Raw genomic sequence first — 11,003 nt, forward strand, 5'->3', positions numbered from 1 at the left:
CCTTCTGGGATTTTTAGTTCTGCCAGGTGAGTCTTCAGAATGTAATTGAAGATTCCCGGGGAAGAAGTGTAACCTTGGGGAAGTACGGAATAGGTAAATTGCTGATTCTCGTAGGTAAAGGCAAAAAGTGGCTGGGAAGCCTCATCCAATGGGATGCTGAAAAAGGCATTGGCCAAGTCCACTACGGTGAAATACCGATGTTTGGGTGACAGGTTGCTCAGTATGATGTGTGGGTCTGGAACCGGGAGATCGATGGGTGTGGTAACTTCATTTACAGCCCGGAAATCCTGCACCATCCGGTATGTTTCTCCTCCTGCCTTCAGAACAGGAAGTATGGGGGTGTTCCAGGGTGACCGAGTCCTGTATATGCACCCAGCTCCAAGGAGGCCCTTCGATAGTGGGTCTGATCCCCTCTGTCTGTTCTTGCTTCAATCGATATTGGGTTCGAAATATTGGTACCTGTGCCGGATTGGTTAGGGTAATGCACACTGGTTGGACCTGTAACTTTCCCACGTCAAATGGTGTGGTTGTCCATATTGCCTTGTCTATGGACTCCAAGACAGCAGGAGAGGAAGGGTGATCAGAATATGGTTTCCCGTGATGCCTGGGGAGAGTGAGGCGCTCAGGCTGGCACTGTTCTTCAGTGTCCACCATGGTCAGACGCCACATCTCTTCGGTGGTTGCCTTCAACAGGCCTGGTGTACTAGTCGCTTCCCAAGTGAGTTTCGAGGCCCTTTTTATCATTGGACCCAGGCTTCGGGCCTCGTGTCCATTCCCTACTGCGAGGGTCACGTGTGGAGCAGAGTCGGGTCCCAGTTGATACCAAGGTTTAATATGGTGTGGGAGTATGACTGGGGCTGCCACCCCCTCAGGGCCGCACACGATGGTAAGGCAGCGTATGTTTGGGGTAAGATGCATCATGTTTCCATCCCAATCTTGTGTGTAAGGCGTGTCTTCGTCGTCAGTGACGTTGAGAGTGCAGTGCAACTCTGCCTGTGGTGTCTTATAGGGATGAAAGGTGTATATTAGCTTCCTCCATTGGTTGAATTGAAATTGGATGGCAGGAGTTCCAGGTCCAGATGGTAGGCACTTGAACCAGTAAACCTCCTGTGTGGTGGATAGAGCAGGTGCGGGTATAATTGGGAGCATCAGGATTCGGGCCCTTGGCGGTGGATCGAGCGCGACCTCCACACCTGACTCAGTTAGGTAGATTGCGCATCCTAACTTACAGAGTAGGTCTCGACCTAGTAGGTTGATTGGGCAATTTGGACAATATAGGAATTGGTGTTTCAAACTGGAAGGGCCCCACTGGAACAATAGGGGAGTAGTTTTGTATTGATCTTCAGGATTTCCTGAAACCCCCACCACCTTTACATTGTCTGAAGAGAGGGTTTGATTAGAATTGATGGCGGAATATGTACATCCCGTGTCCACAAGGAACCTGTGGGTGACCCCTTGTACTACACATGTAATAGTGGGTTCCGTGTGGACAGAGAATTGTTGGCCATCTAACCCGACTGGTGGTGGTGGGCAGCCTCATTCCCATGGGGGATATCCCTCGGACATCCCCTGGAAGGTGGGACCGGTAGGAGGCGCTGGGTTGTAGGCTGGTTGATATCCCTGGGCAGGGGCTAGTGGATATCCCTGGGCAGGGGCTGGTGGATATCCCTGGGCAGGGGCTGGTGGATATCCCTGGGCAGGGGCTAGTGGATATCCCTGGGCAGGGGCTGGTGGATATCCCTGGGCAGGGGCTGGTGGATATCCCTGGGCAGGGGCTGGGTACCTTGGGGCCCCTCTTCCCCGTTGTCCACCTCTCTTCCCCCTGTAGGCCAAGTATGACTGGCGCTGCTGTGAGAGGGGAGCGGGGCAGTCTCTGGCGTAATGGCCTTCGTGGTTACAGTTGTAGCAATGAATGGGTCTTGCTTGTGGCGGTCCCCCCCCCCCATGCTGGTCCTGGGGGGTTGGAGTAACTCGGCTGGGCATAACCTCCATATCCGTAGCTGGCTCCTGGATTTGGAGGGGCGGCGTATACGACCGGTGCCTGTGCGAGGGTCGGTGGTGCTGGAGCGGCCACCAACATCTGGTTCATGGTCTGAGTGAAAATCTTGGCTATATCAGTGGGTTCCTCCGCCACCATTTGCTTTTTTGGCTTTGCGGTCTTTTGGGCCTCATTCAATTGTAATTTGAGCAACTGGAGTTGCAGCGACAGAACTTGTGAATCAGCCGTGCCCTTGTCTTTGTTGTATTGAGAGATGTGATGGTGGACATGGGAGTTGAATTGGGCAGTGGGCAAGGCCATCAGCCCCACTGTGGCCCTTAGCTTGCTTTTCACCTCTGTCGGCGTCCCATTCACCACCATCTCCTTCCACATGCTGAGAGTGGTTCCGCTTTGGTCATGGGGTTCAATGTGGACTGACCTCCAGGTGGTCTTGGCCCTATCTAGGTATTGAGCTGCCTGCTCCCCGTCTTCCATCGCAAAAGAGGTAAGGGTTGCGTAATTTTTCTCGGTGGGATATGCCCTTCTGAGCTCATTCCACAGTGATACTCTGTATTTCTCAGGTTCTGTTGCTGACCCCAATTTTCCCAGTCCTGCTATGTTTATTAGGGCATTCATGGTCGTGTAGTCGGTTGACCTAGCCAATAAGGCCTTCATGTCCCCCAAGGCAAGCCGGACCCCGGAAGTTAGGGACTGAAGCTGAAGCAGCTAGGCTGAGGCTCCCCCATGTAAGCTCGGGAGCTGTTCCATCAGGGCCGTTAAATCTTGCATCTTCCAGGCAACGTATTCCTCTCGGTGCGTTGTGTCGTCCATCCTGAGTGGCATTTGATGCGACCCATGTCGTCTTTGGGCTTCTTCTTCTTCTTTTCTCCTTTGTCTGGCTATGAGGCGCTTCGACCGTCTTACTGCCGTTTCAACGGGGGTTGATTTTCCCTTAAAAACTCCTTGTATCAGGACTATTTCATCCGTTTCTCCTGCGACTTCTTCCATGAGTTTCAGTTGGCTTTCTGCCTCCCATACACCTGCAGCCGTGAGGGGAACGTCTTCCTCTGTCTCCTCTTGTGGTTCCATATCATCTCCTTCCTGTTCTTCCGGTTCGCTGAAAGACATTAAATTTTCTTCTTGTCGGCGGCCACTTGTGAAATACTCCTTACTAATATCGCTCCTTGTGAGGGAGTGGCCACCCCCATCATTTCCGGTTTTTTATTCAGTTGTGCTCTTAGCGCCTCTTCGATGGCCCAAGTTCCTATCTTCAGTTCCACTTCTGCCCTTTCTCTCTGTTTAGTCCCTTCTTTCTTAAATACGTGATTTTTGTTCTTTTCTGCCTCGTTCTCTCTAGCTTCCTGCAGCGTCTCTCTTAACCCACATTCCATTGTTTTCAGCTGAACTGCGGATGGGGGTCCCCCTCCTAAATAACCTTCCTGTGTCCATTTTAGCTTTAATCCCTCCCAAACTTTCTTCATGTGCTTCCATTGTTCCCTTCCCCCTGATCTATATTATATTTTTTGTTCTAGGAACTCATTAAACCTCAGCTTTGGAGTATTGGAGGTCGCCATTGTGAATTTGCTTTAATCGTAATTTTATTTAATTCAATCGGAATTTAATCGTAGTTTTAATCGGAATTCTCTCCTTTTATCTGAATATAGTTAGTATATACTTCGCCCGACGTTGATTAATACCCACGATGTACTCGAAGAGACACTGCTGCCCATGCTCTGTCTTATCTCTAAGCTTCTCCTTTGTATGTTTTAGTTCGAAAAAAAAAAACGCATGGGTCGGTATAACGTTTGTGGAGCGCACAACCAAGGGATCTATTCGACTAATTAGTCTCAACATTCAAATATTATATTCAGATATTATTTCAATTATACATCAGTCATTTAGTTTCTGATTATACATTTAACACAGAAGTCATAGGTACATACAATATAGAGGTTTCGGATTTATCCAATATCCCTTATTATAATTGTATCTCTCTCTCTCTATCTAACCACCAACAATCTTAATGGAAACAATTACAACTACATTGCATTTTAATATAAACAGTTACAAATAGACAAAACATACAAATACAGGTTATATCTCTGACCTCTATTAATCGACCCCTATCAGACCTGACTAAGCGGATTTACTGGATAGAATTCAACTTCTAGAATCCAATTCTATCCCCTACTGATCCCTATCGAATGAATCCCTATCAAAATTAATACACGTTATCTCTCTGACCCCTGAAAGCCGATCCCTATCGGTGAATCTCTTATCAGTCTAGCCTCGACCGGTTCCCGGGACAAAATTGCAATTTCTCCCCTCGGCGTTAGGTTTAATGAATAGTAGTTAACTATCCCCTGACTGATCTCTATTCCCGACTCTTATCAGTGTATTTCTCAGACTAGCCTCTACCGGTTCACGGGACAAAATTCCCCTCGGCGTTAGGTTTAATGAATAGTAGTTAACTATCCCCTGACTGATCTCTATTCCCGACTCTTATCAGTGAATTTCTCAGACTAGCCTCTACCGGTTCACGGGACAAAATTGCAATTTCTCCCCCTCGGCGTTAGGTTTCTGACTGATCTCTATTCCCGACCCCTATCGAAACTTACCCCTATCAGAATTGATACACATGTCTGACCCCTATCGAAACTGAATTTATATATGTTTGACCCCTATCGGAACTATCTATGCCTTTAAGTGATCTCTCATCAATTGAAAGCTATCAGACTGTGACTGATATCTCATCAGTGATTCATATCACACCGGCCGTCGCCGGGTCGTTACTAGATATGTTCACTACACTGTTCTTTCGACTCGTCAGCAAATTATAAATTTACACAAGAATTCATACTTACTCGGAAATACTGATCAAAATTTAGGCAGACTATACGACAATATGCAAAGTTTGATTTAACAGGTTTTGCTTACCTTATTTATGGTGCACCTTTAGATCAGTTTCCCGAGTTGAGCAGAATTGTTGTCCACCCCCCGAAAATCAAATCATCACCGTCCTTTTCGAATCTTCCTTTCCACGAGCTCACTCCGTCTATCACACCCAATCTGCTCACTTCGACTGGACCGTTAGTTAACCATCCTCTGCTACCATTTCTGTTAGAAATTAAATGTGTAGATGGGTGAGCCGGTCAAGGATCGATTCAGACTAAGTGGTACATTTTATGACAAGTAAACAGTTTATTCAGAGTGAAAATATGTAGTACAGCGCAATTACGGCTCTTCCGTTAGTTCGTGTTGGAACAGCAGGAAAGAGACCGTTATTATTAGTACACCACTAATATACGGAACAGACAGAAGGTTGATTCTAGGAAGATCGGATCTCCGGATTGGTTCAGCTGGTTGTAGTCTGTAGTCTTCCGCCATTGGCTCAGTTGTCTGTCCGTCATCGTAGAATCTTCTTCGGGCACAGTGTTCGGTTAAAAGGGAGATTATGTGTGTAATGTGGGAGCTATCCTGTAGGGGACCCCACAGGCTTTACTGTGAGTTGTAGCCATGTAATTAGCAGTATGTTAGTCACCTGCATACGAAATAGCAATTCCTTACACAACACCCATAAAACTAGTTAGCTAGCTGGCAAATGTTAGCTTGTCAGCTAAATTGCTAAATAGCGATTTTCGTAAATTAACTTTATGACAAAACATATGCATAATAATTTGTCTCTACATTAACTAACATATTCCACCCAACTGTATTTTTTTTGCATGACTCGTCATGACGTTATAATTACTTGCTATGTCAACTGCAGTTATTCAATTCCCAGTTTCTCTCCATTTATTTGATTTCTACTTCTCAGTGAGGGTGATGTTTAGGTAAGGGTGATGTCTGCACAAAACCAAAACAGGCGCCTGGTGTATAATTGAGGGCTGTGCGCATTCCATCTTCAAAGAATAGGCAAGAGGACCAACGATGGAGAATAGTAAGACACTCCATTATTATGTGTGTGTGTGTGTTCCAGTATAAAGTACTCTGCAGCCACTCAGTGTGGACACCAGGTGAAAACACAGACAAACATACAGATTCCTGTTGAACACTTTGTCTCTTTAAATACCTTATTTCCTCAGTCTCCCTCCCTCAATTCATGTCTCTTTCCCCTGCTCCCTAAACCCTCTAGGTTATATCAGCAGTGTCAGTGAACCTCTCCCCTTCTGGCCTGCCTGACATACCTTAATCACAGAGAGGAGAGGTCACTTGGCTGAGTCAACAGGAAGTGTTACTAAAGAGATGCTTTACATTGAAATACACATAGGGATGTAGTAGTCCAAGAGTTAATGATCCAATGTCAGTTTTGAAATTTATCTCATGATTATGATGACTGACAGTGTTAGAATGAAAAAAAAAACCCACAAGGCTCTATCTCTCTATCGCTATCTCTCTCTACATCTGTCTCTTGTTTGCAGGTATGTTTTGATGTGAGAGAGGATGCCAATCCCCAGTCCCGTCATCACCATCTCACCCGCTCTTAAGATAACCTTCGGGTTAACTGGGGGCCCAAGGCTGTTATGAGACACCACTAGAGACACTTATGTACTTGTGATGAACAGAGACAATATTAGGGTAGCACTTTAATTCATTAAACATATGCTGTCTTCCCTGCTCCTCTATTCTTACTTCTTTTCCCTTCTGTCTTTTACACTCTTTCTCACACCTCTCTACCCACCTCTTTCTTCCTCTGTTTTTATAATGAACACCAGATGTGCATTGAAGTACAGATTGAACTTGTATTCATAATCTAATAAATATTACAATTATAATATTAATAATGCATATATTATGCATTTATAACCCTTGGATAATGAACTTCTTTCAATTAACCTTTTCACATACTCTACTGGAATTGGTTCACATTCTCTTCTGGTTGAAATTAAGTCTCATTTGATGAAATACTACACTTATCCTGTACAGTATTTACATGACGCATAGGAAGTGCAATTAACTGTTTTTTAAAATTCTGGTCCTATACATTTTAATTACAAATCAGCATTTAACTACTTCAATCAAGTGTTTTAGTCTACTGCAGAGTTACAATGTGTAACCATTGATGTTACAATTCTACACTTCAACACTGTTGAATTGTAATTGTAATTGTAATACATACAGTACATGCAGTCACAGCCTTATTCAAATACTGGAGTTTGATACTCCTGATATTGGATATGACTGGAAAACAATGTTTTACAGACATTATTACTTGAACAACGCCTTTATTTTACAAGGCATAATAACTTACAACAATAACGTCAAACACACACACTACTGATGTGAGGTTGGTGAAGGACTTGACTGACTCGATAGTAATGATACATTTTTTTAGTCATTTGTTTGACCTGGGTCTAGTGAGTTATTGGTTTCTGGGGGAGGACTTGTCTCTTGGCAGAGGATTGTGAGGCAGCACTGAGTTGCTTGTGGTTGACCACTTCCTTCACCATCACTATCCTCACTCTGATGCTGTGGCTTCTCCTCCGTCTCTCTCCCCCCTCTTTTTTTCTTTTCCCCTGCAGCTCGTCCTCCGTCCCCTCCTACTGCTGCTCCTACTTCTCCTCCTCCGTCCCCTCCTACTGCTGCTCCTACTTCTCCTCCTGCCACTCCTACTGCTGCTCCTACTTCTCCTCCTCCGTCCCCTCCTACTGCTGCTCCTACTTCTCCTCCTGCCGCTACTACTGCTGCTCCTACTTCTCCTCTTGCCACTGCTACTGCTGCTCCTACTTCTCCTCCTGCCACTGCTACTGCTGCTCCTACTTCTCCTCCTGCCACTTCTACTGCTGCTCCTACTTCTCCTCTTGCCACTGCTACTGCTGCTCCTACTTCTCCTCCTGCCACTGCTACTGCTGCTCCTACTTCTCCTCCTGCCACTTCTACTGCTGCTCCTACTTCTCCTCCTGCCACTTCTACTGCTGCTCCTACTTCTCCTCTTGCCACTTCTACTGCTGCTCCTACTTCTCCTCCTCCTGCTACTGCTGCTCCTACTTCTCCTCCTGCCACTTCTACTGCTGCTCCTACTTCTCCTCCTCCTGCTACTGCTGCTCCTACTTCTCCTCCTGCCGCTACTACTGCTGCTCCTACTTCTCCTCCTCCTGCCGCTGCTACTGCTGCTCCTACTTCTCCTCTTGCCACTGCTACTGCTGCTCCTACTTCTCCTCCTCCTGCCGCTGCTACTGCTGCTCCTACTTCTCCTCTTGCCACTGCTACTGCTGCTCCTACTTCTCCTCTTGCCACTGCTACTGCTGCTCCTACTTCTCCTCCTCCTGCTACTACTGCTGCTCCTACTTCTCCTCTTGCCACTGCTACTGCTGCTCCTACTTCTCCTCCTGCCGCTACTACTGCTGCTCCTACTTCTCCTCCTCCTGCTACTGCTGCTCCTACTTCTCCTCCTGCCGCTACTACTGCTGCTCCTACTTCTCCTTCCGCTGCTACTGCTGTTCCTACTTCTCCTCCTCCTGCCGCTGCTACTGCTGCTCCTACTTCTCCTCCTCCTGCCGCTGCTACTGCTGCTCCTACTTCTCCTCTTGCCACTGCTACTGCTGCTCCTACTTCTCCTCCTCCTGCCGCTGCTACTGCTGCTCCTACTTCTCCTCTTGCCACTGCTACTGCTGCTCCTACTTCTCCTCTTGCCACTGCTACTGCTGCTCCTACTTCTCCTCCTCCTGCTACTACTGCTGCTCCTACTTCTCCTCTTGCCACTGCTACTGCTGCTCCTACTTCTCCTCCTGCCGCTACTACTGCTGCTCCTACTTCTCCTCCTCCTGCTACTGCTGCTCCTACTTCTCCTCCTGCCGCTACTACTGCTGCTCCTACTTCTCCTTCCGCTGCTACTGCTGTTCCTACTTCTCCTCCTGCCGCTGCTACTGCTGCTCCTACTTCTCCTCCTCCTGCCGCTGCTACTGCTGCTCCTACTTCTCCTCCTCCTGCCACTGCTACTGCTGCTCCTACTTCTCCTCCTCCTGCCGCTGCTACTGCTGCTCCTACTTCTCCTCCTCCTGCCGCTGCTACTGCTGCTCCTACTTCTCCTGCCACTGCTACTGCTGCTCCTACTTCTCCTGCCACTTCTACTGCTGCTCCTACTTCTCCTCCTCCTGCCGCTGCTACTGCTGCTCCTACTTCTCCTCCTGCCACTTCTACTGCTGCTCCTACTTCTCCTCCTGCCACTTCTACTGCTGCTCCTACTTCTCCTCCTGCCACTTCTACTGCTGCTCCTACTTCTCCTCCTCCTGCCGCTGCTACTGCTGCTCCTACTTCTCCTCTTGCCACTGCTACTGCTGCTCCTACTTCTCCTCCTCCTGCTACTGCTGCTCCTACTTCTCCTCCTGCCACTGCTACTGCTGCTCCTACTTCTCCTCCTCCTGCCGCTGCTACTGCTGCTCCTACTTCTCCTCCTGCCGCTACTACTGCTGCTTCTACTTCTCCTCCTCCTGACGCTGCTACTGCTGCTCCTACTTCTCCTCCTCCTGCTACTGCTGCTCCTACTTCTCCTCCTCCTGCTACTGCTGCTCCTACTGCTCCTCCTGCCGCTACTACTGCTGCTCCTACTTCTCCTCCTGCCGCTACTACTGCTGCTCCTACTTCTCCTCCTCCTGCTACTGCTGCTCCTACTTCTCCTCCTCCTGCCGCTGCTAAAGCTGCTCCTACTTCTCCTCCTCCTGCTACTGCTGCTCCTACTTCTCCTGCCGCTGCTACTGCTGCTCCTACTCCTGCTACTGCTGCTCCTACTTCTACTCCTCCTGCTACTGCTGCTCCTACTTCTCCTCCTCATGCTACTGCTTCTCCTACTTCTCCTCCTCCTGCTACTGCTGCTCCTACTTCTCCTCCTCCTGCTACTGCTGCTCCTACTTCTCCTCCTCCTGCTACTGCTGCTCCTACTTCTCCTCCTCCTGCTACTGCTGCTCTTACTTCTCCTCCTCCTGCTACTGCTGCTCCTACTTCTCCTCCTCCTGCTACTGCTTCTCCTACTTCTCCTCCTGCCGCTACTATTGCTGCTTCTACTTCTCCTCCTCCTGCTACTGCTGCTCCTACTTCTCCTCCTCCTGCTACTGCTGCTCCTACTTCTCCTCCTTCCGCTGCTACTGCTGCTCCTACTTCTCCTCCTCCTCCTGCTACTGCTGCTCTTACTTCTCCTCCTCCTGCTACTGCTGCTCCTACTTCTCCTCCTCCTGCTACTGCTGCTCCTACTTCTCCTCCTTCCGCTGCTACTGTTGCTCCTACTTCTCCTCCTTCCGCTGCTACTGCTGCTCTTACTTCTCCTCCTGCAGCTGCTAATGTTGCTCCTACTTCTCCTCCTCCTGCGGCTGCTAATGCTGCTCCTACTTCTGCTCCTCCTGCGGCTGCTAATGCTGCTTCTACTTCTCTTTCTCCTGCCGCTGCTTCTACTCCTCCTCCTCCTCAAATCAAATGTTATTTGTCACATGTGCCAAATACAACAGGTGTAGACCTTACAGTGAAATGCTTACTTACAAGCCCTTAACCAACAATGCTTTAAGAAGTTAAGAAACAAAAAGAAAAATAAGTGTTAAGTAAAAAATAGATAAATAGAAAATAAAAGTAAAAAGTAATTAAACAGCAGCAGTAAAATAACATGCGAGGCTTTATACAGGGAGTACCGGTACAGAGTCAATGTGGAGGTTATATACAGGGGGTACCGGTACAGAGTCAATGTGGAGGCTATATACAGGGGGTACCGGTACAGAGTCAATGTGGAGGCTATATACAGGGGATACCGGTACAGAGTCAATGTGGAGGCTATATACAGGGGGTACCGGTACAGAGTCAATGTGGAGGCTATATACAGGGGGTACTGGTACAGAGTCAATGTGGAGGCTATATACAGGGGGTACCGGTACAGAGTCAATGTGGAGGCTATATACAGGGGGTACCGGTACAGAGTCAATGTGGAGGCTATATACAGGGGGTACCGGTACAGAGTCAATGTGGAGGTTATATACAGGGAGTACCGGTACAGAGTCAATGTGGAGGCTATATACAGGGAGTACCGGTACAGAGTCAATGTGGA

Source organism: Oncorhynchus nerka, linkage group LG1 (genome assembly GCF_034236695.1).
Source record: "Oncorhynchus nerka isolate Pitt River linkage group LG1, Oner_Uvic_2.0, whole genome shotgun sequence".
NCBI lineage: Eukaryota > Metazoa > Chordata > Actinopteri > Salmoniformes > Salmonidae > Oncorhynchus > Oncorhynchus nerka.